At 41.7% G+C, this 25715-nt stretch overlaps 1 protein-coding gene across 2 annotated transcripts in view; it reads right to left on the minus strand.

The window, feature by feature from the left end:
- Positions 1 to 25715, minus strand: part of RASSF3 (Ras association domain family member 3) — a gene marked incomplete at its 5' end in the record, with an annotated part of 94031 nt that overhangs the window by 27750 nt on the left and 40566 nt on the right. The gene's annotated exons all lie outside the window — the stretch shown is intronic.

Here is a 25715-nt window from a genome sequence, read left to right on the forward strand (position 1 = left end):
ATTAAAGGCTCCAGCTGCAGACACCCAACCCAACCCAGGCTGAGTCAGTGTAACACCTTGGAAAAGACATGGGAGTGAAGTACTCAAACCACGGTGGAAAAGGGAATCCTGCTGCACCGAGGACATGTGCAAACAGAAGTCATCAAAGGGAGCAAAAAACCACAGCTAAGGTAGGGCTGGGGAAGAGGAATCAAAAATAGATGCAGGCAAACTAGTGGAAGGCAAACACAGTCACTGTTCCTACATCATGAGCACTTCCCTGCACTGCAAACACCTCAGAACCAGAGTGCTCTTTGGACATGGCAATGGTTCACCATGACAAACAAAGCTGTCTTCTAGTAAAGCCACACCACCACAACCTCCATGCCCAGGGAGGAAACACCTGGGAGAAGCAGTAGGGAAACCATTTATATTGCATCCCAGTATAGATGCTCACTGGTTCAGGACATACAGACACTTCTCAACTCTGGTTGAGGATCTGCTTTAGAAGGCCAGAAAACAGACTGCTACACTTTTGACTTCCAGCTCTCCAGAAGTCAACAGCATGCCCACGAAGGCTCAGCCTTAGTTTACAGATTACCCTGCATCTGGTTTAGTACAACAAACGTGATTTGATCTCCCTGCAGCAGGTGCTGTCTTCCTGCCTTTCCTGGGCCACTCTCGCAGGACACAGATGAAGGTAAGCTATAGCAGCCTGGCCTGCACAAACATCAATTTCCTTCTTTTCCTAAAGATTCCCTATTCGCACTACGTAGCAAGCAAAAAAGGAAATGAAGATAAAGAGCCAACTGCAACTAGTCAGCAGATTTGTGAGTTAAGTAGTACAGCTTCCTTGGTCATACAATAACATAAATAAGAAAAAGCAATGGAGGCAGTACAGTTCCATGATCTAGAGGTACCAAAAAGAGGAGCTAGGTTGCTGCTAACTAATAACCGAGATCAGGCTGTCTCTACTCACTGTGGAAACTGAGGAAAAAGGAAGCAGCACTTCACTTTTCAACACTTAAAAAAGCTAAAGGGATTTAAAATGCATGTTAAAAAGGAAAGGGAAAGACAGCTCTTTTCCTACAGATGTGCACTTTGTTTCACCAAATGTCCTCATGCATCTGGGGGCAGTCATCACTGCACCCACTGCATGTCTCAGAGGAAGCTGTGGGTGCCACTGACTAACTTCAAATTAAAGCCTAAGCAATAGGCAAGGTTGCTCCTATTGCTACATGTAAAGCAAGCTTCCAAGAAAGCACTGCTGTCAAGTCTTGGGTTTTGTTTTTTTTTTCTGTTGAAGTACCTGTCACAACAGCTAAGCCATTTTAGGCAGTGTTTATAAAAGAGTAAGCTCAATGTAGTGCTAAATTTAAGGCTTACAGAGCCTGAGTCTTTTTCCAAATTACCTTTCATTTCAATATCACATTTAACAGGTCAGGAGATTGAAAGGCTTTTCCAAACTTCAAGAGTTTGAAGTCTGATTTTCACAGGTGTCAAGTGCTCACAAGTTGTCATCAGCTATTCTGAAGGTGTAGGGTAAAGAGCTGTCAGCTGCATTGAAGAAAAAGTACTTTAATTCTTTCCATATCAAACTTGTAATAACAAAACTTGTTTGCACAGTAAAGTCCAAAAGAACTACGAATTTAAAACCTAATGCTCACTCTTCCCTTTACATTTAATACCATGGTATGCCTGCAATAACACAGAAAACAAAACATCCCTCATCACTTTCTGCAAGCTTGATATCACTGCATATTTGGTCTTTCTCAAAAGGTATTTAAGCTAACTTTGGCAGAGAGATTCAGCATGTTTACAAATTACTTCTGAATAGAGCAGATTACCCGCCTAAGTATTTTCTAAGTACTAAGCAATAAATGGTTAGACTTCAACAAAAATCAGCTTCCATTTGCAGCAACAAAAGTGAAATATGACTATATGGAAAAAGATTACATGGTAGCTTCACCTCAAATTTTCTTCCTTTAAAATAAATTTTCTGCCATTTTTGACATGTCATCTATTGCCAATTTAACAAAGCTGAAGGAAGACTTCTCTAACCAAGAGAAAAGATGGAGAGCACTTACAAGAGTTGTTTACGAGATGACAAAATACTTCAAAGAACCTATTACGCACTATAATATCAATTCAGACTAACAATCAAAGGTACTTCTGGAAAAAAGACACTCTTCATTAGATCTCTCTAAAAGACAGACAACATCTTCAGACTTGAAGCCTGTGCATCCAATTTCAGTTTTCCCAATAGCAAGTAATTTAGAACTGTAGCTTTCATGTGTTTTCTTAATGCTCAAGACTTGTAAGTAAGTGGCACTGCATGGTTCTGTGTGTAACTTTAAATCACCATTAAAGAAAGGCATTTATTTAAAAAACCCCAACATTGTCCAGTCAATCATCTACTGTGGGGAGCCAGGAAAATAATGAGAAGAGAGGCAAGCACAAGCAGTGAACAGTACAATGCAGAAAAACCCCTACAAGCTCTGTCTTCTGTCATGGCTAGTACCAAGCTACTGCCCATAAACTCTGCTGAACCTCAAGCAGCCTCTCCTCAAACACCAAGGCACCCTTGCAGCACGTGTCACTGCCAAGAGCTACAGTGCAGGACCCAGTCCATGCATTGCAAAACTCTCCAAACCCCAATCAGACTCTTCACATCCGAGGCATCCTGACTGGCAAGGTAAAAGCTCTAAACAGAGATAGACTCCTTCCTGCTAGCACACCTACTCAAACAGCCTCACTCCCTCTTTTTTCCTAGATGAGTCATGGTACTGGAGTTCTCTGATCTCACACACTACAGCCCCACCAAAGGCTGTGTCAGTTTAAGCAAGAGATAGATGGAACCAGTGTTACGCTGGGCAACACAGCCATCCATTCATGGCACACAAGAGTCATAACAGCTTTCATTTGCTTTAGGGAGCAAACACCACAGCATTATCACTCAGACTTGGTCAAACATGACTGTTAGGTTTTCCTAGGTGTGACACAACCCAGCTACTTGCTGCTTGCTCTCAAGGACAAATAGAGTATTTCAATTCCCTGTATCTGCGGGGTCTCACCTCCTACCCTGGCTCTCAGCATTTCATAGAACCCTTGGTGAGTGAAGGGCAGCTCACTAATGTGTTGGGAAACTAACTCTACAAGAAAAACTAAGCTAGCAAAACAAGGTGCATACACTACAGATTTTTCTCCAGCAGCTTCACACTGCTCCAGTCAACAACTTCCTGACCCAATCACACGATGCATGCCAAATCTTCTATTAACAAATTTTCTAAGCTTTGGGTTGGTTCCTTCTTAAATGCAAGAAATTAAAGGCATTTCTATGCAAACCTGCAGATAATGTAACATAAAAATTCAATCTTTGCTGAATTCCTTTACATTGCTTTACCCTTAAAAGACTACTTCCTCTCCCACTGGAGAAGTGTTCAAAATGCTCCCTGAGTAAACAGTATAGGCAAAAACTCGATATGTACAAGTTCAAACCTAAGACTCTGGACCCATCAGATCTAGAAGAAATCCAGACTTCAGGAGTATTAATATGGGTTTTGAAAGAAGATATTTTCATCATCAGTGAAGGTTTTTGAAAAAGTGCATCAAAGTAACTACACATGCAATTTTTTTCCTTTCCTATTTTTATTGTAGTCTTCATTTTGGAGAGATTGAAGGCCTTAAAGAGCAGATCTAGTATGAAAGTATGACACCAACACTGCAGATGCTTGCCTCTGGAAAATAGCCTAAGAGTGCAAATAATAATGGAAGAGTACATTGACCGCAACAGTCCCTGCACATGAACAATCTTTACCCAGAACTGTAAGAGCAAAACAGTAGAAAAATTGTAATATTGATACCAGAACCATCAGACAAACCTAAGCAGATAACTAACAGCCAGCCTTAGAAATTCATACTGTGCTTTTAAACTTGGCAAGTCCCCCCATGCCCAGCTGAATTTTTTCACTGGGAGCTAATGGACAACCTCACAAGTTATCTGTGTGCCTGAGCAGAGTCAAGCCTGTGTGGGTTTGCCCACTCTAGACTGTAATACTTCTTCAGTCAGATGATGCATTTCTTCTGCACCCTGAATGAACTGTCAGCTCTAAAGCAAAGGACAGCTGTGAGGTTTATTAGATAAAGCACCATTCAAATTTTGACTTAGGGCCTGTAGTGAAGAGAATTAGTATGGGAAAATGCTACTTGAAATGACGCAAATCACCGCGTGCCTTTTAGAATATTACCGAGTCACTGAGATAAGTTTCATGCATGCCAAAAATTTCACACACTCATTTAGAAGGATATACATTTAATTAACTTAAATGTGAATCTCTCATGCCCAGTAGTTGACTATTAACAATGAAAGCAATGGCTACTGGAAACAAATACTGGGAAAAGTTTATCCAGAAACTATTTTAAAATTACAGAACTGCAAATGTCACACTGTCCTGCTTGAGGCATCACTTCCGCATTCAAAAGAAGTGTTTCCTTTATTAATATTGTTCTAATCAGACCTAATGTTTAAAAAGTTTCCTACAATGCTTCATGATTTCCTCATAAACCACTTGCTTATAATCCACCCTGCAGAATGAACCATTCTTCTTCAAAGCATCAAAGTCATGTTATGCAGTTACTGAGACAGGGCAAGGAAGCAAGACATCTTCAGCAGGAAAGGAAGCATCTCTATAAAAGGCAGAGATGCAAAAGATCCTGAAATTTAGCACAATTACAAACTCAAATATTCTGTTATTTTATTCAAAATTGTTTTCCTGATTTAAGGTATTTTCCTGACACTATAAATACTCCAGCTTTCTTTGACAGCCTATAATTTTATTGACATCCCAGAATACAATTAAGAGTAAGGCAAGAATTCAACACGCTTCAAAACAATTTGCTACTCGAGAAAGAGTCATTTGCATGTTCTGGCTAAGACATGTAATCAGCTGCTTACAATAACAAAGAACTCCAAAGGAATCCCATTTTCCAAAGATGGAAGTGGGAAAAGCAGCAAAGACATTAAGAAAACAGCATCTTCTCTTCTGACATATAGTGCCTATCACATATGACTAAATCCTATGTCCTGTCCATGATCTGCAAAATGAAAACATTTTTTCCCTGTCAAAATGCAAAAGATTGTATCAAATGGAAGGATATTTTAATTAGAAACCAGGAAGTCCTCAACCTTGTTTCTCTTATATCAACAGTTGGTTAAGGAAAAAAAACAAACCCAAAACACCGCAAACTTATTCAGGTCAGAGAATTGCAAAGACCAAAACATGCCGTTCCCTTTGCTCAATTCTAAAAAACACAGATGTGATTAGTATGAAGACATATTTGATCTGTTTTTCCTATACAAGATTTTCCAGTGTTTACCTCATCTGGAGGGAGCTAGACTGCTGAACAGCACTTCAGTCTCTGCAATACAGCACAGAATGGATCTAGAAGCAGGTTTTTCACACGGGTATCTTGGGTTGTTTAGAGTACCAATGACAGATTTAAGCTGTTGTAGGAAATTAGTTCTGCATAAATAAGACACATCACTTCTAAAAATCATTCCTAAATCCCACTCATCATCTCCAATAAATATCTGCAAAAGGTGAGTGTTGGGATGGACCACATGGGGATTTTCAATTAACCAAGGGAAAACAAAGGATGAAATGCAAAGCCAGATGCCTGCTTTAAAAGAAAGCCAAATCTTTTGAGGCTTATAAATGTATTAAAGATGTATCTGCCCATTTTTATCTGTATCACGATAAGAATGGTTAGGGGAAAGCACGCATTCATAATCCTGCCAGAATCCAGAACAGGCCTGCTGCTGAGCACAGCTACCTCAGGAGCTTCCCAACTAACAAAGGCCTTTGAAGGAAGTCTTGCAGCACTTTATTCCAGAAGAGGAAGCACTGAGAGGCAGAACTGGGGGATGGGAAGAACCTTGAGTATCTGCAGCTCCAGAGGGAAAGGGGATAATGGGGTAACATCTGTACTGCAACAAATACACAAAAGTTCAGGGAAAAGGTAATATCAAGCCTCCTTCACTGGGACATTCACAGCTCCCCACTGTTTTGAGACCAAAGCAGACCACCTTCTGTAACCAGGCAGCCCCTGGACTGTCCAGAGCACAAACTGAACTATGCCAAACACCGTGTAAGAGAATAAACACACTTGAGATGCTGACTCTTCTCTAGATAAACACACACAACTGACAACACAACCACAGTCAGCAGCAGTGGACACAACCCATTTCCCCTCCCTACACTGAGTGCTCACAGAGTGACACACCAGAGGGAGAGCCAGGACAGAAACGTGGAACAAAGCTCCTGCTATACTCCCTGCCATAAAGAGTACAGGCTGCTACAGGCCATACAAACACATTGCTATTTATCCAACTTTTCAAAACTTCCCAGTCCCTCCTTTGTTCTGAAAAAGCAAGACTGTTCTAAAAACATTTTCTGATTCAAGTGACCCAAGGTCAGGGACAGCATCAGCTCCACTCAATACTGAAAATTCTTCCAGTAGCCTCTGAAAAGGCAACAAGAAACCCCCGAGTGATTTGAATGGAAAGGAACTAAATAAGGCCCCGTTTGCCTTGATCTTGCATACAACTTACTTGTGAACTAAACTACATGACACTTCCACATGGATGCCTCCAAAGAGGCAAGTTGTGATTCAAGTTATTCTCCCTTGTATGAATTGTACAGCTTGTCTTTTGAGCTGTTGCCCTGATGCCTCAAATGGCACTTGCTGACCTTCTGGGCTGGAGCACCAGCAGATTTTTTCCTCTGCAAATCCTTCTTACAGGTTAGCTAAAGATCTGTAGAACCTTCGATACCTGAGTGTTTCCAGACCTTTGTGAGTTCTAGTCAACATATTATCTAAGCTTAGGAGAGGGAATGGAAGTGTGGCTCCTGCAGGAAACTGTGCTAAAAATAGATAGCCGGGTCAGTTTTGAGATCCTACCACAAGCAGCAAGTCAGGAAAGGTTTTTGTGCTAAGCTATACCTCTGCCACAGTAACAACTGATTTTGAAACAGCCACACACTACATTAAGAGACAGCACAAACCCACCCCTATTTCTGCCACTCATGTTTCTATTTATGCACAAAGAGCTTTCAGCCTCCCTAGGCACCAGAGAGGGGCTCTACATGAACACCACAGATCTTTTATGCCAACATGACTCTCTCACAGCAATGAAAAGGGAGTTCAAGAGTTTCAGAAACACCACTCTCATGGCAGCTTCTTGCAAGAGGCTACTGTTACATCAGTAACACAGATGCAAAAGCAAAAATTCTTATGCACTTGTGTTAATTGTGCAACTATTCAAATAAAACCAGAAAAAAAATAGTTTTGCTCAGAAAATTAACTTTTCCTCCAGAGATGAATGTAAGATGCAGGTCACCTTGAAAATAACCCCTAAGATTAACTAAGAACATTTTCAAAATAAGAATAAAAGAGACATCATCAGGATTCAAGGGAAAAAAAACAAAATGGAACTGAAGAGACCTTTAAAAGCATAGCCTTGGCAGGGCAGAAGCAGAATTTGAAATGGGACATGGAGCTATAATTGCATGGGCATTTGCTAAGTAGGTCTGCATTTGCTAAGCAGGTCTGTGTATTCTGTTGTGCAAAAGAAAAGAAAACATTCAAGAGATAAGCACTTCAGCCTGCATAGGGCTTGGATACCTTCCCAGAATCCAGGTCATAAGCAAAGACTCTCATAAGCAAAGAAGGGTGCCAGAGCAAACACTTCCACGCAACTGGTCTGCATTTGCCTGTCTAGCCAAAAATTAAATGATGCAGTTTTTTCTTTTTACTGGCAAACATGCAATACAAAAGTGCAATTAGTGGACAGCAGCTTTACAAATCTCAGTCTCTCACCCACTTGCACTGTCTGTCAACACCCAAATTTTAAATACTGTTATATTTATTATATACTTAATTTATCTGTTGTGTTAATTCAGCAGAAAAAAAATTATACTTTCTACATTTATTTCCAAACAAGTTCTCTGAAGAATAGCCAAAGCGTCCTGAAGACTGTTGGAGAAAGTCAGTTTTATTTCCAGCATGGTCACACTGACAAAAAGAACTTTCACTTTTAAACTACATCTAAACCCTTAAGGATATCCACCTAATACTGCAAAAGAAGTCAATGGACTAATATTAGGCTGTGGTTTCTGGACTTCTGCATGGACATTTAAGCATCAGCAACTATCCTCAAGCCTCCAAGCAGCAAACAGGAGGGATTTACAGTTAATAATTACTCAACATACCAATGCTTATAAATAGGCTTGATTAAGAGATGTATGGTAACTGGTAGTGATAAAAGTCATATGAAAAGCATTTGCATCCAGCCAGGTATTGTTTTATGACCTCTTCAGGCATCACAGCCACCAAGGAAGAGGTTTAAAAGAACACACAAAAGTTAAGTTGATGGTATCAGCCAAAAGCTAGTCCAGCCGGTTCTGACACACAACAGTCACTGGAAGAAAAGATGACAAAAACACCCTGCACACCTTTCTTCATATATAAGCTGCTCCCATAAACATCACGGCTTGTATAGCACAGGCGAGACTCGTCATTCCTTTCAGATCAGATCAGCATCTTCAGAGCTTCCACCAATCCAATCCCTGCACTGCTGCAGCACAGACCACCACCTCCACCTGGCCACCAGCCCAGCTGAGGTCACCCACAGCACTCAGCACGTGTGCAAACCTCTGCTCCAGTTGCCAGCAGGTGCTCCCTGAGACATCTTCCTTGCTATTCAGATCTCTGGACTCCCCTCTCTTGGGATAAGGGCCCCAGCTGCTGGCTCTCCAGCTTCCTGCACTGCTAACTGGAATGAACTGAACACTCAAACTACAGGGCTCACAGTCCTCTCCCAACTCTCCAGCATCCCTCACCTGCTAACTCAGAAGCTAACTCAGAGCTCTCCCTTTTCTTCCAGGCAGCTTGGTCACCCAGATGCCTTATCCTGTACCAGGTCATGGCAGAGCTCTCTGGACAGCAGAGGAACCTATTCTCCAAGGCCATGGCAGGAACCCCCACCAAAGCCAGCACACTGCACGGACATGAGGGAAGTGCCTGTTGGGAGTGGAGACTCAGCCACAGCGCTGAGCTGGGGCACTCACAGGGATTCTGGCACCTGCCCACATCAGCCCTTTGCCCAGAGGAGATCTAATTCTTCACATAGGTGCTACACATGGAGAACCTTTGAGGCAGGGAAGAAGGAAGAGACAGAGGCCATGCACTGTCACCTGGTCTCCCTACCCTGACTAGGTAGGACACTCCATTTCTCCTGAGGGCTAAACACACATGCTCTTTGAGTCCAATGGCTCCCTTTTTCAGCTCTCAATAAAATAAAACAGACTTTGAAATTACTTCCTAAAAATATTAATTGCCAGAACCAAAACTCATTATGCACAAATCTAAGTATTTACACAGATTTCTCAGTGCCCCAGTGCACTGTATTCACCTAAGGATCAAGTTCAGAGACTATTAAAAAATGAGATTGCCTCCAAATAACTATCAAATGCTTCCAGGTCTTGGCAATGTCAGTCAGGTTTTGGTCCTTCTGCTCCTGCTGGTAGCCATTCATACTTGTTCCTTGTTTAACAAAGTACCTGAAGCGGATTCACACTTTGTGAGAGAAAGATCTAAGAGAACACAGAAGGGAGGGAACATCTTGCATCTCCGACAATAAAAACAATCAAGGTAAAAAAATAGCTCTAATCTGCCATGTAATGAGGTATCATTTTATATATTTTTTAAACTTCATACTTTTCTTACATTAATAGCAAACACAGCTCTGCTATTTACCACGATCCTGACAACACTAGAGCCTTACTCATCTGTCCTATTTGTTACATCAATCTTGTGGGGGAGAAGGAAAAGAGAAGAAGGGAAAAAAAGGAGAAAAAAAGAACCATGATGTGGTCTTCCAGTTCGTCCAGAAGCCAATCAGGTAATGTTCTCCCTTCTTAAAACAAGTAAATTAAATTATTAAACAGTCAGAAGTCAAGATGGTCAAATGTCCCCATTCTGTGATTAAAGAAAGGCAGGAGGGCACAGGCCTGCCTTCTCTACTTCCAGTGGTCCACCAGCAGAGCAAGATCTCCTACCAAGAGCAGCTGCCTCCTGCCTTGCTGTAGCTTCTTCACCCATATTTTTCTGTCTTCCATCCAGCAAAAGAAACTTTCTTCCTCTCAAGCAGTTAGATCCAAAAAGTTGCCCATATTTACACTTGCGAAAACAGCAGTAAGTGCAATTCATACCATAACCAGTAAAGCCCAAAACAACATCATGGCAAAAGTTTGATTACAGCAATCATTACCACAGGCAGACAGTTTCAGCTTTGAAACTTTCTATGGAGTGGCATGAAAATAGATACTGATGATACATTTGTCAAACATTCATAAATCCCTTCCAACCTTCCCTCAAAATTGGCAAGCAAGGTAATAAGCAAAAGGCTAACACCCAATTTCCATAAACAGGCTCACACTTGCAGTGGAAAAATCTTACAACAGCTGGAGACTGAAGTTGGTCAAGGCACAAGAGTGCAGTCACCTTTTGGTATGGCCTAACATTTAAAATACATTTCAATATGTTTAAAATAGTACCCTTAACTTTATTCTTTAAATAGATGAGCTGGCCTGTTAAACCTGTTACAGGGAACAATTAAGGGAGGATTCTAAAGCCACAAAAAATACAAAGAGCTAGAAATACAAAAATGCATGTATTTTGAAAATCAAGAACCTGCAAGTAAATCCAAAGTTTACATTGCAATCCTATTTGCTGCGCTCCTTTCCATCAGATACCAAAGCATAAACCATATTTTCCATTCAAGAAGTTCTACTGGTTTCTTTCTTTTAGAACCATTATTCATTAAAAGAATAAACACTATAAAAAAAGCCAAATCAAAACAACACAAAACCAAAATGCCCAGACTTCTTCACCTTCTGCCTACCTTTATCGTGTCTATCCAGTTAAGAAATCTGTCCACTCTACAGCACATCTTCACTGGACCATCAGCTGGGGCTTTCCTTCCCAAAGCACAACTCCACCAGCTAAGCCCAGCCTCTTGTGGTCCCACCCTCTCAGTCGGTTTCCCCAGCTGCACATTCCTCCATCTGCTCTAGCACCAGAGCTGTTCCTCTTGCAACCACAGAGAGATCTGATTCAAGGAAGGCATCTGAACAAAAACCTACCTTAATTAAACTAAAGCTTCAGTGGAACCACACCCTCTGCTCAAGCAATGGCAGCCACACAAACAGCCTTCAACCTGCAGCATCCACCTTGTAGGCGTGTGGCTGAGATACAACAGGGCACAAACAACAGAGGTAGGATTAACTGCTCAGTGACTATCGCTTTGTGTTCTGCCTTGTGAGACATCACTTGTTCCCCATGGCTCATAGGATAAATCTAGGAGACTGGAAACCTGGCAGTAATTGGCAACCCCCTTCTACAAAACATCCAAGAAACCTGAGTTCTGCGAGTTTCACCAGGCCTGTGTTTTGACCTTTTACATCTTAAAACTTACCTTTAACATTTAGTTTATTGTGTTTTCACCAGGATGCTTTGTTTCTCCAAAAGTGAAGTATGATGAAGTTATGAACCCAAAAAACCCCACTACCCACCTATTTACAGACAAGCTGTGCAGATTGGCAATCCAATTACTACTGCAGGTTAGATCATCTCCTTGGGAGCATGCAGCCATAGAAGTGCATTGAAACCGCCAGAACAACAAAGATGGAACAGAGCAAGCGTTGACCAGGAACATTATGTTCTGGTGTTCCACATCTGAAAGAACGGGATCCAATTCCAGCTCAGTTTCAGCATGGCATTCCCACCATATTTCAGACTTTCTCACTTGTCTGTTGGGAACAGTCAGAACAAAGTTTGGATTTCTCTGGAAGGGCAGTATTGAGGTTCATTTGGAAGTACACAGCAAGGAGACAGGGAAGAATCATGGAATGGGTAATGTTGGAAGGGACCACTGGAGATTATCTAGTCCAACCTCCCAACTCAAGCAGGGTCTCCCAGAGCACATTACTCAGGAGTGTGTCCAGAATGAGAATGGATCTCTGCGAGTACCTAAAAACCACAGATCCTTCCCATAACCAGGGAATGTCACCACATATCTAATGACTGCCTGTCTTGGGGTGACAAGACTGAGACACTGCCCTTAGCGCATCATAACGCCCATACCTACAAAATAAAGAAATACCAATGCTAGTTTTAATAATCCTTATAATAAAAAATACTCCTCACCACTGCCTTTTGTTTTTGACACAATTACTACCAAATGCGAAATGCCTTCTGAAAGTTGTTTTTTTTTCCACTCTATCTTCCATATAGACCTCTGAAGATGTAAATGTAGGTTACTAGTTGTTAAATCCAGACAAGTAGCATGGAGCTCCCATCTTATATCCTCCACATAACATCTTCACAACTACTTAGTGCAGTAAATCTGCATTACATAATAAATTGTTTTTTCCAGTACTGGCCATAAAGGCTGATTTAAAATCAAACTCATCTTTAAACAGGACTCTTCATTAGAATTCAAAGAGAAGGAGACAAAAGAAAAGAAGTGAAAAAACAGGGGCAGCATGCTAGCATTCCATACCATGCACTTCACCAAGCTGCTTCAGGAGCTATAAATCACTAAAACAGAAGTGCATCATGAACTTAGACTGCTAGAGGAAAAATCACTAGGTTTATGAATTTATCTTTTTTAATACAAAGGTATTCCACAGTACGTATCATTTTACTGTCTTAGGAGGCAAATACCTCCTGCACTAGTAGTCTATTATCATTGCAACTCAAAGCTTCATCTTTATATGCCAGTGGCATTTGAAAAAAGCCTCAGGGAGGAAATTACCAAATCATTAAAATCAAATATGCTTTGAAGTATATTTGGGGTCTGCATTCAGGGGCGGGGAAAGATGTGACTTTAATTATTTTTTAATTAAATTAACTGCGATTTTTAAAGCTCAGAGCATAAGAAACTGCTTTGATGTTTCATTTCACATATTAACCTTTTAGCACAATATAAACAGTCATGTTCCCTCATCCTGAGATAAGCTTCCCACCATGTGAACACATTCACATGAATTCAAAAGCAGCTGTCAGCGTAGACAAACTGACAAACTTTAGCCATAAAACAAAATCTGTGACACAACTCTGTTAATCACTCTTGCCCATGACTGAGCAAACACAGAAGATCATTAGGAAGATGCTTCTAAATATGTAACTTCTGTTCTATTGGAATAATTCAGTAAGTTTTTTTAATCCTCCAAGATTTGTACTAAGATACATCAACCCTCAGTCATAGGGACATGTGGAACCACAATGGAACAATGGAACCACAGTTTGGAGATATGAATTGCCAGCTGCTATGACCATCAAAGCAGAGATTTCCACTGTAAGAGCACCTAAAGCTCTCCTCGCAAGTGGGCTGACTCCTTTCAGGGGAGCCCAGTAAGAGGAGAAAATTCATTCTTCCATAAGCTTCAGCTCAACAGATTAAGACTCGCCCCATGCCCACTGCTGCCAGTGGGGGACAGCATAACAGCACCTGGAAAACCAAGGACACCCAACAGGAGGGAGCCAAACCAAGGAGGTGCTGCCAATAACTTTGTCACCTGAAAACACACTTCCCAAGTTCATCTCAGGCACAGGTGAGCACAAAGCAGCTTTTTGGTGACAAAACACAGAATTAAACTCCCAGGAACCTCACTATGATTTGGTGATCATAAAGAAGTCAAACAAATTTGCATTACACAGCCTGCTACATTTCAAAACAACTTACTTGATCTTCTGATAGCTGGACACCTCTTTAGAGTCACTGTTTTACAGGCAGCTCCATTCTTATCCAGAACTAGAGAAACGTATATATAAAGTATCAAGGCAATCACAAGTGCCCTATGGTTTAACAAACCAAAAGAGAAACCCTGGTGGAATATGTCCTGTTACCAACACAGCCACTTCAATTTACAAAGCATCACTGGTTCTCCACCTTGCCTAAATACTTGGCATTTATTTGGGAAAATGTTATATAGGCTGTGATCAGGTCTAAGATGTAGGAACTGTCTACACTGTGAAGGGCAGACAGTGGCTGGCTAATTGGTACCCAGCCTAAGCCAGAATATAAAAGTCTCACTGTACTAAGCACAGAACTGTCTGCTTCATTTTACAGATCAAGAATTTTGACCAGATCAACAAAAAGCCAGAAACTCATAGTTAAATCTATTTCATGAACTCCTGTTGCTCACAGGTTTGAGTTAGCAACAAGAACATTTTCCCAATTATTATACTCTTTGACAACACAACCTACTGAATATTCACTCAAGAAAAAAGTTGTAATTCACAGCACAGAATTAAAAGAAGGTATTTTCTTTAACATACTTTAATTAAAACATGGTGGTTTTAGTTAAGCTGAATTTTATTTTGCTAACATTATACTATTTTTTAAGCAGCAAAACTACCTCCTAGGCAAGCAAGGGACCAACAAAAGTTCACATTAGTAGATCACATGGTCAGCTGAACACTAATACCATTTTTCAATTCCTATGAAAACAAACTTGTTCCCATGAAGCCCAAATCAGACCCCAAAGCAATACTGTGCAGTTGATACAGAGAACATTTAGAGAATGTATTTAGATTTATCAGCAATTCTTGTCATAATTGTTACAAGCAACAGCAGTGTGAGTCAGTCTCAGACTTAAAGAAGAAAAGAAAGTAATTAGCACCCAAAGAATAAAACAAGCTCTTGCTTGGCTAGGACCTTGGAAAAAAAAATGGGGGGGAGGGGAGTGGGGAGGGTAATAGGAAATTGTTCATGAACAATTTTTGACATAGTCACAGAGCCCAAAGAAAAAACTTAAGAAAGGCAACTAATCACATAAATTAATTAAACTTTATATTCAATAAGAATAGAAAAATGAAATTTAAAATAATGTGATTCAGAGGTTTATCTGACGTCCAGAAGCTTTGCTGTCTCCTCTGACATTCACATGCATATGCAGTAGTCTCTTACCACTACGGTGAATTAAAAGGTAACTAAAGTAATTCAGTATTTCAAGAGTCACTTCTCCAGGGAAATAACTAAATTATATTATATTAATTATATAAATACCACAAAAGATATTCCAGTCTTCGAATTCTACAATAGCCCCACTCCATAAGACTATCTTAACTAGCTACTGTGAATCCAGTTACTTGGATCCTGAGATCCACTTACTGGGCTGTCTGAAAGCAGCTACATTATTTTAATTACAGAAAAAATTGATTAAGACTCCTGACATTAGATATCATCCAATATTCTTGGAAGGGGAAAAAGGCATTCCCTTAATTCAACAAATAAAGTGCCCCTGAATACAAGTTAAATACTCCCAGTTCATCTTAAGCTGACCTGCTAACTCATGTAAAAACTGCAAACTCTACCCAATAGAAATTTTACATCAAAATTAACCCAAAGATCTGGATAAACTTCTAAATACAGAAGTCAGACTTGAGAGTTACAAATTTATGTAGACAGTGCAGTAGCAAAGTAACACTGTGCTAAGTTGGGCTCCATGAAAGCTGTGAGTATCATGACCAGAAGAGTTCTTTCATTAAATATCAAGTTCCCCTTAATAAAGCAGATTTCTCTTGCACAGATTACACGGGAGTCTGGTTACTGCTTGCATCAGGTTGCCTGCACAACTAATATTCCCCTGACTCTGCTGTTCTTACACTGCCAGCACTTGTATGTGGGTACCTAATGGAGCAACTGCCTCAGGCATGAACTTTCGGTTAAGCTGTGTAGTTTTCCACTGGACATAAGACATTGATCCTATGTGCAGAAATAGGAACAGGCAATTTTTCAGCCTGCACGTACTGCAGGACAGATAGAATACTTTCTCTTCCTTCTTTCCATCAGAGCTCCTAAAAGACAACAGAGTCACAAATCACCTCAAATTACTTATACCATGCCTCATATATATATACAGGATAATTTACTTCAGTTTGCTCTCAATAGTTGATAAGTGCTCATATTATTCTGCAAGAGATGGAGCAAGTCTTGCACACAAAGATTCCTTCCTTCTCCTCCTCCTTCACTATCAAATATAAAAGTTATACCTATTTCTAGCTTTCAGCTGCCAAGTCCATGCCCATGGAGAGTTAAAGATTTATTTTAGCAGTTTTCAGGAGCATCCCCTTATTGCAGCTTTTACCCCTGGCTACATATCACAGCCATCACATGGGTCTAAGTTTTGGATCTAAGTACTTCTGGTGATGGAAACAGGGAGCCTGTACGCGTGACAGGATTAAAAAGAACTTTCCTCCTGCTCATATTTCTGTTCCTTGGTGTTCAACACTTAGGTTCAAGAGTCTAACCTGATGGATCCAGAAATGCTTCTTAAGAAACCCTCTCTCTCCACTGCTTTTTGAAGTTAAACACACATTCATGGTAACAAAAAAGGGGCTGGCCATTCTTTAAGTCACCAGTCTGGAAAGCTGGGGGATCAGTTCTTGCAGCTGGCTACAGCACCTACCTGCTGTGCACTTCAGGCACAGCCTAGGTCACTTGCCACACATCAACTTTTCTACTACTTGCAAGCTAATCAAAGATGCAAAAAAACCCCAGGATTGGGGGTTTTTTTATACATGTTATCATAAAGGGCAACATAAGACACCTGTCTATGCCTATACTACATAATTTTTCCACACATCGATAATATAATAAAAAATTGTATTACAGTAGTTCAAATTACATCTGTTTTGAACATTTGCACTGACTCTTATGCTAATCTCAATAATACTGACCCTTGAACTTACTCATTTAAAACATGAGGAGAAACAATGCAGACCAGTTCTCCCATTATGCAATACACAACCTCCAAATTCTTAATCTTTCAGGCAGTGCCAAGGAATATGCCAGTTTTTGTACACACAACCTCCATGGGTCACGCTGAAATCCCTAGTGCAGCTGCTGGAGTTTATATGGCTTTACCAAATGCTTCTCATATGAACTATGAGAATATCTGAGAATTAAATGAGCAGCTCTGAACAAAAAGACTTCCACAATATCAGCTTATGTATCTAAGTGACCACATTAAATCAAATTGCTGGTGGACTGAACAGCAAGATGAGCAGGCTTTGATCTTGAGGAGCCCAATTCTTCAGAAGAGAGGAACTCACTAAGAGAAAAATAATGCTCTAAATTAAACATCTGAATTAAACTCTTTCAACTTTACGGGCTATTGTGACCTATGCACAACAGTACATAAGAAGTCACTGAGAGGAAGTCCTCTACAACAGAGGCTATTAACCATCAATAAAGGTGTTAGGCTACTTGTGAAGTATTAACAAATTTGTTCTATTACAAACTTTACTCCAAAGAGGAAAAGTCAAATAATGGGATTCCTGCTTCAGCAGAAATAAAATTAAGCACTTAAATATTTGGCAAACTATCATGTTCAGTCAGAGAAGACCTTGATAGTCAGTTTTTATTATTACCAACCTGGCTTTAGAGAGACTGTACTGATTGTGTATTGCAAACACAAGATGCAAGGGCTGTGCATTGTGAGGAAGAGCATAGCATAGTTAGTTAAGACTGTGCATCCATGCACTTGACCACACCTTGGATCAGTGAGGAGACAGATCACAATACGAGCAGTCCTAATTATGGACAATAGGGATATCTACAAAAGATTAGAGGCAATTGCCTTAGTAATTTGCCTCCAATATATTATTTCATATAATTTACAAAAGAAACAGATGAGCAAACAGCATTTTCCACAATTACATAGTGGGTAAAGAGTGAGACAGAGAAGCTGACAACTGGCACGCCAAGTGCTCCTACATACCCAGCATCAATGTTTGAGGCAAATGAACCACTGCTGCTTTTACTATTATTTTCAGCACAGCACAGATTCCTCTGCATACAGGAACACAAATTCCTCTCCAGCACACACACAGATGAGTAACTAGAAAGCATTCTTAATTGCTACATAAATCACATGTGGCTACTCAGCATAGCCAAATACATGTCTGTATAGGAAGCACTCTCCTCAAAACTGTCTGCAGTATTTCATCAACCTCACAGAACAGCAAGCATGCCAAAAGGAAAGCAGCAATTACTCACCCCAAGTCAATCCCTACCTGTCTACAGAAACATGCAGGCTTTGATACAGGCACCTGAACTCATACAAAAGCCTGACAATGCAGCAGTCAGGTAAGAGCTGCACTGAAACTGCAGGGATGACAGCATGCTGGGCTAGCTTCAGTCCCATCAGGGCACACCTCTAACATCTGTGGGACTGCTGGTTTTAAGACCTTTCCTGTATGTCGGTGTCAAAAGCCACAGTTCCACATGCGTGCGTGTCAGATTTATAGATATAAATCTAAATATTTTGTGTGTATATATATAAATAGCTAACATATAATTATTTTTTTTAAATGTGAGCAAGCATCTATAACAGCCCTACTATTTCTACCTAAAAATGATGTGCAGGATATACTGAATGGCCCAGCCCAATGTGCTGCCTGCCCATTGGCCTTATCTGCCTATCCATGAGGGAGAACCAAACAAGAGACCTGACATTCCCATGTCTCTCTTCACAAAGCTTACATTGCTTATCTTGACTCACTAGTAGTGTCACAGGCAAATGCTGCATTACATACTGAGCACTTAATCCAAAATCAGTTTATTTTGAATCATAGAATGTCCTGAGTTAAAAGGGACCCACAAGGATCACCAAAATCCAACTCTTGACCCTACATAAGACACCTCAAGAATCACACCGTGTGCCCAAGAGCATTGTCCAAATATTTCTTGAATTCTGTCAAGCGGGTGCTGTGACCACTTCCATGGGGAGCCTGGTCCTGGGCCTGACCACCCTCTGGGTGAACAATCTTTCACTGATATGTAGTCTGAGCCTCTCCCAACACACTTTCAGACCATACCCTTGAGTTCTGTTATGGTTACAAGAGTGATCAGTACCTGGCCCTCCCTTTCTCCTCATGAGAAAGTTGCAGACTGCAATGAGCTCTCCCCTCAGCCTCCTGTTCTCCAGGTTGAACAGACCAAGTAACCTCAGGCACTCCTCATACAGCTTCCAGTTTCCCCTCAAGATCCTTCAACGCTTTTATTGCCCTCCTTTGGACACTCTCCAGTAGCTTAACATCTTCCTACACTGTGCCTATTCCTTACAGTTTTGGGCAGTATCTTCCTTACATTGCCCAAACCTGCCCCCAGCACTTGAGGTAAGGCCATCCCAGAGCAGAGCAGGACAATCCCCTCCCTTGCCCAGCTGGTGATGCTGGGCCTGATGCACCCCAGGACACGCTTGACCCTCCTGGCTGCCAGGGCACTGCTGACTCATATTCAACTCTCCCTTGAGCAGGTCCCCCAGCTCCCTTTCTGCAGTGCTGTTCTCCAGCCTCTCACCCAGGGTTCCCCATCCCAGATGAAAAATCTGTCACTTGCCCTTGTTAAACTTCATACAGTTGGTGATTGCCCATCTCTCTAATTTATCAGTGTTTGTCTGCCTTTGGGGGACTCAACAGCTCCTCTCAATTCAGTATGTCATCAGCAAATTTATTTCATATTCCTTTCAGTCCTGCATCCAAGTCATTAATGAAGATGTGGACAAGCTCTGGGCCGAGGACAGAGCCCTGCAGATCTCCATGAGAGACCGACTGCCAGCCTGCGATGTCACCCCCATTTACTCTGGCCCTTTGTGCCCAACCCATCAGCCAGTAGTGTTTGCAACTGTTAATTCAGCGCTGGTGCCACTGGCTTTTTACAGAACAGACAAACTGTAGCATCAGTTTCTACTGTAGTTCTCCTTCATAATTTTGCTCTTGTAGTAGCTAAATGTTAATCAGCAAGATCCTCTCCCAAAACGGTCATTCTGGTATTACTCTTACACACTGATCTACAGCTGAAATAACAGACCATGAAAAGGAGGTATCAAATTTTCTCATTATGTAACATTTTATTGGTTTGGGTTTGTGGGGGGTTTTTTTATCTCTTTAGTGTATTCAGACAGCCTTGAGCTCTGTTGCTCTGCAGAGCACTGTCCTGGATTCACCAGACTCTTCAGTTAAAAGAATACTCCTTGTGTCTCCATGTCTATTCACACGTATCTAAAGAAGCCTAAATCTAAACATTTCGGACCATAAAGCTATAGGTTCCCAATACTTTCTGACTTCATCAAAAGCTCTTCCACAGCTCTGCCCTTCTGCTTTGTACTTAAACCTTTGCAATTATCCCAACTCAACTACATCCCTTAATTCACAAAATACCCACTTACTAAGTGCTCCTGGTCTAACTGTGAAGCCTAGCTACTGTACCCCAAGACTGATAAGTGAATCAAACCTTTTTTCTCCAACAGAAGGAAAATAATCAGTGTTTCTCTGGTGATATTTAAATAAATGTCAATAACAAAGGTAATAAGGTTGCTTGTGCTCCCAAAGTTTGTAGAGAAGTAACTGCCTGAGATGCACTTTAATATAGTATTAATACAATAGACTAAAGAGAACAGTGGAAAGCTTAAGAGTTACTCAACTAGTTTCGATACTTCCTGCCCCTGGTGCTGCACTCATGACACTTAAATTGCTGAATCTAACAGCACCCCTCACATATTTTAGACTTGAACTCCAAGTAGGACAGTATGTTAATCCATCTCTCCTAAACCTGCTTCTTAAGTTTTTGTGTGCACTAGTAGTAACCATTTTATATAGCTAAGTCCTCAAAATTTAAACTGATGATTCCAAGAACCAACTGTGACAATAACCAGCGGAGGGCAATCAGCATCCTCTGCACAGAGCATAAATCCCATCTCACCTCCAGAGGCTGTCAGACACCAATTGGGGAATAAGAGTTCACCAGAAAATGGCCCCTCCAAGTCACTGACGCACACATGCCACAGCAAGTGCTCCAAGAGAAGAGTGAGGCAAAAACACAAAATAAGGACTACTAGTTTACTGTCACAGTGATGTGGGCTTAAAATAGACACAATCTCGATCCTACTCATTCCTTCAGCTCTTAACTTTCAAGTATTTCAGTTGCGACAATGTTTATCCCATAATATTCACTGACTGCCAAATGGATTAAAAAAAAAGAACAACACATTACTGGATATTTTTAGTTGCCTTTTTTAAAAAAAGTTTCACGACTACATGTCAAACACAAACCTAAACTTTTTGGCTCCAAAGCAAGCCTATAATTAGAAACCTCATTTTTTCTGGGAGTCAGGAGAGCCATTTTCCCTAGGGAATGTTACTAAAAGGAAACCCAGGAAGAGTCGTAATGGCCAAACAACGTGAAACATTAATAATGGACACTGGTAACACAAAGAGGTCCTAACCAGGCTTGAGCAGCTACAAATTGGATTTTACTACAAGAAACTGTTTTCTTCTCAAATCAAATGCCTTTTTTTATAGTCTCTCTTCCTCTCAATTATGTGCCTCAACCTACTGTGAAAATTCATGTGGAAGAAACCTAAAAAAATATGTCTGTGCCCAGAAGTTTCTCCTACTTCTTCCCATTTTCACCAGCTCACTCATATTAAAAAAAAACAAAAAAAACAAAAAAACAAACCTGCTATACCTTTCCCTTCAAATCTCCTTCTCCAACAGTGAATGAGAGATTGCTGATTACCTCGCCAAGATTAGTTAGGGATGAAACTGTCACCCTCTGCCTTTTGCCTTTCCCCTTTACACCTCCTGTGCTCTTATCTATCTGCTTTCCATTTCCAGGTTTTTAATTAATTTCCTTTCCCATCACCTGTACCACAGTTGCAAATCCCAGTGACACGCAGAAAAGACAGCCACAAAGCCAATGTCATGGCAGGAGGCACTGGGTGAGGGTGCAGAGGAAGGAACACAGGAGGCCTGGAAGCCATGAAGACCAAGACCAGTAAGGAGAAGAAAGAGGGAGAAATCAGACCTCAGACAGAGAAGGACCAGTGCTGACAGTGAGGCAATGAGGACATTCTTGGGTGCAGAAGGAACACGTGTATTTTTGGAAACTGCCAACAGAAGAGATTGCATTTTTCTTACAAACACTTTTACAGAGCCCTGTATGAAATGGTAGAAAAACAGAGCACACAGCAGCATTTTGGGGTTTTTTTTCCAAAGAAGAGAGCAGCATCTAAGTGTCAAACGTCCTATATCCACGCCATTCTGCATGAGACATCAACCAGAGTTCTCTCACATTTTGTGTGCAAACTATTCACAATTCTGATGCTGAACAGAACCTACAGGACTGGCCCTCTTCTAACTGGGATCTATGACCTTCATGGCACTGCCAGCTTCCAAAGCAAGGTTTCCCAAAGCACAGTGATGTCCTGTCTCACAGATTCCTCATACGTAAGGGCAAAGAGAAAGCTTGACAACAACCTGAACTCATGTTTCGAACCTTTACAGTTACAGGGGAAGGTGCCCTCAAACACAGAGCAGGCAGAACCAAGTACAGGGATGTCCTCAGGCTTTTGCAGCCATCCTGATAGATGACATGAGCTCAGCATGGCTTGGAACTAACCACCTATGATGCTTGAAAGGCCAGTGTCCATTGAGACCCCTGAGAAAGGAAAAGTATTGCAAGGATTTACATTGACCCTGCTCAGAGTGGGATAATTCAGGGAACTGGCACGTGGAAGGAAAGTGCAGAAAACACACACAGGAAGATGTGCATCCCTCCAGCCCACAGTGGGGCTTGCAGCAGCAGGCATGACTGGTTTCAATTTTCCTGAAGGATGGGGGTGGGTGGGAGGAAATAGGGAGAGAAAGAGGTCAGTTTTGAAAAGTTTGCCAAACATCTTATTTTGGTATTTTCTCTAGAGGGAATGGACAATTTCCAAAGGCTTGATCATACAGAAGCACCAGTCTGATCTTGCAAAAGCCTATGCACATGGATAACTTTACCTCACATGAGTAGTCAGACTGGCAGGACAAAAATATTTACAGTTCTGCCTTTTTCATTTATTAAATGACTCATTGCAAACATGAAATAAGGCCACACTGAGCTTCATCTAGTCTCTGACACTCAAATTTTACAAGAGAGACGGATATTAAGAATCCTTAAATAAAGCTAAACTTTCAGGAGCAATAAGACAGCAAAAAGCAATCTGATTTTTTATTCACACTGCCCTCAGACTGAACTATTTCTTGCTTAATAACTTTGGGGCTACTGCTGAACCCTAAACCATCATATGGCCTTATTATATGCTGCAATGGCTTTATGCGGCAATTTTCTTTCAGAAGTGGTATAGAGAGAGGAGGAGTTGTCTAAATCTTTAACCACTCTGGAGACTAGGCATCCTAAGCAAAGACCAAAGGTACTATCACAAAATTTTGCATCAGAACTGTAGCCAATTCGTTAATCCTGTCTCAGTTGAAGAATTTGATGTATTTAAGCCCATCCTTGCACAATTAAATGAAGACAAAAATTCACTGCTTAAGTTAGTGAATTTCCTTCTCTCTTTCTTTTTTTTGGAAATCTATACAAAACAAGGCTAAACACGAGTACTGCATTTTTCTGCAGGCACAGCTGCAAACCAAATGCTCTAAACCATTTCTTCCCTGCAAGAAAGGGGGCAGAGGGAGCTAAGAAAGAGAAACATTAACTGCCAGCACCTAAAGTCTTCTGCAAGAAGAGAAACCCACACTGCAAAACTTATTATTTGTGTAGTTGAGAAAGACACCGAAACAATAACTATCAGCTCTGCTCTTTTCTCTTCGCTCAAGGGGACGTAGTATGCATTTTTTAACTAAACCTCAAATACAAACCAAAAGTAACATCCTCATCCCTACAAAGAGGCTTATTATGACTGTTATTGCTGGAAGGGGAAACTCACTGGCCACATGACTGTTGAAATCTACATTCAGCATTGTTTGGAGGGTTTTTCTCTTTTCTCTATAAATCATCAACTGAGAGCAACTGGTAGTAACTTTATGACTAGAAATACTAGCTGAGTATTTCTGATGCTGCAGAGTCAGCAACACAGATGAATTTGTTCCAGCCTAGTAAATTCATACTTAAATATGTACCCTGCAACACCTCACTGCACTATTCTTTTGGGAAGCAATACTAGAGCAGAATACAAAATTTTACTCATAGGGGGGGTCTTTTTTTTTCCAGTCCCTCTTGTTTGGAAATGTTAACACCACACATAACAATTTACACAGCTGCATCAATTTACTACTTATACAGCCAGCTAATATTTAGCAACACAACTCATACAGTAGCATTAGAAAGATGCGTAAGTTTTTAGGATCTGAATTAAGACATGGGTCTTCTGACACGTCCTGATACAGTAGCTACACAGAGGCAGACAGCAGTTAGGTATCTATTCACACAACACCGTCACACCAGGATCTGCCTCTCTAAGGACCAGGTGGCAGCCAGTGCTGACCAAAGAGGTTACCAGATGAAGTTCAAGGACACTCCACAACACTCAGCAGCTCCCAGAACATCTGAGGTCAGTGAGAGGCTGAAACTCACAACGGATGAGACAAAAACAAACGCGGAGGAGAGGTGTCAAGAGAAGTACCCTGGAGAAGTAGCTATGACCTGGTACACAGCTGGTCCCAACCTACTGGCTCCAAGTGCCCAAGCCCAGGTGTAGGAAAAGGGTGTGCCCAGGCTCCGTGCCAGACTCTGCAAAGGAAATTAAGCCCCAAGAGAGCTCTTGCACTTCCTCAAAGGAGAGCAGGAGTTTCCTGAGGGGCAGCTAGAGGGTTTCAGTTTTAAACAAATCACAAATGGAACATAACCTCAGAGAAACAGAAACCGAGATTGGCTTTCTGCAGCAGAACACAGCCTACAGGAATGGCTGTGGGCAACAAATTATGTTTTTTGACTAGTGCCACAGGTAGGCCAGAGGACAGCTGACATATCCAGGCTTTCAAATGCAAGTTTATAACCAGGTCCCCACAGCAGCAGTAATACTAACACTGAAATCCAATGGGAAAAACTACAAAGAGTGTGTAGAAAGAAACAGACACTGAACAGAAAGAAGGCACTGATGCTGGTGGGAGCAGATGAAGTAGCATAAATAAAACAGCTAGCCTATAGTTTCCAAAGACACCAGCCATCTCTGCAATGAGATCTGTGCTTTGGGGAGAGAGAAATGAGGGGGACAGACTGCTTAGCTAAAAAAAGTGTGGCGTTCACCCTTCATGGTTTAATGACTGATCCGGGTCGGACAGGTCCTCCACTGCATTTCAACGCTGCCCACACAAGGGGTTGGTTCGGAGTTTTTGCTTTGTATTTAATCAGTTCTTCACCTCAAAGCCCCACTTGTCTGAGCCCGAATGCTTAAACCGAGCCACTTAAACACTTCAGAGGGCCTTTCCCTGCCAAGAAACCAGCTGAAGAGGCTGTCATTCCCCTCGGAATGAGCTCCGAAAGAGCGAGGAGACAGACCCCGGATCCCCCGCAGCGGGGCCGACGGCGCGGTCACTACCGCACAACGAGCCGCTTGTGGCCACATCCCTGCCCGCCCGGCAGCGAGGGTCCCCCGGCCCGGCTGCCGAGAGGGGCACATAGCCGGGCCCTCCAGCGACCCCCGGGAGCCCCGCTGGAAGCCTCCCAAGGGGAGCCCGCCCAGGGGAGCCCGCCCAGGGGAGCCCCGCCGAGGGGAGCCCCGCCGAGGGGAGCCCCGCCGAGGGGAGCCCCGCCGAGGGGAGCCCGCCGAGGGGAGCCCCGCCGAGGGGAGCCCCGCCGAGGGGAGCCCTGCCCGGCC

Source organism: Zosterops lateralis, assembly GCF_965231275.1.
Source record: "Zosterops lateralis genome assembly, chromosome: 4".
Lineage (NCBI taxonomy): Eukaryota > Metazoa > Chordata > Aves > Passeriformes > Zosteropidae > Zosterops > Zosterops lateralis.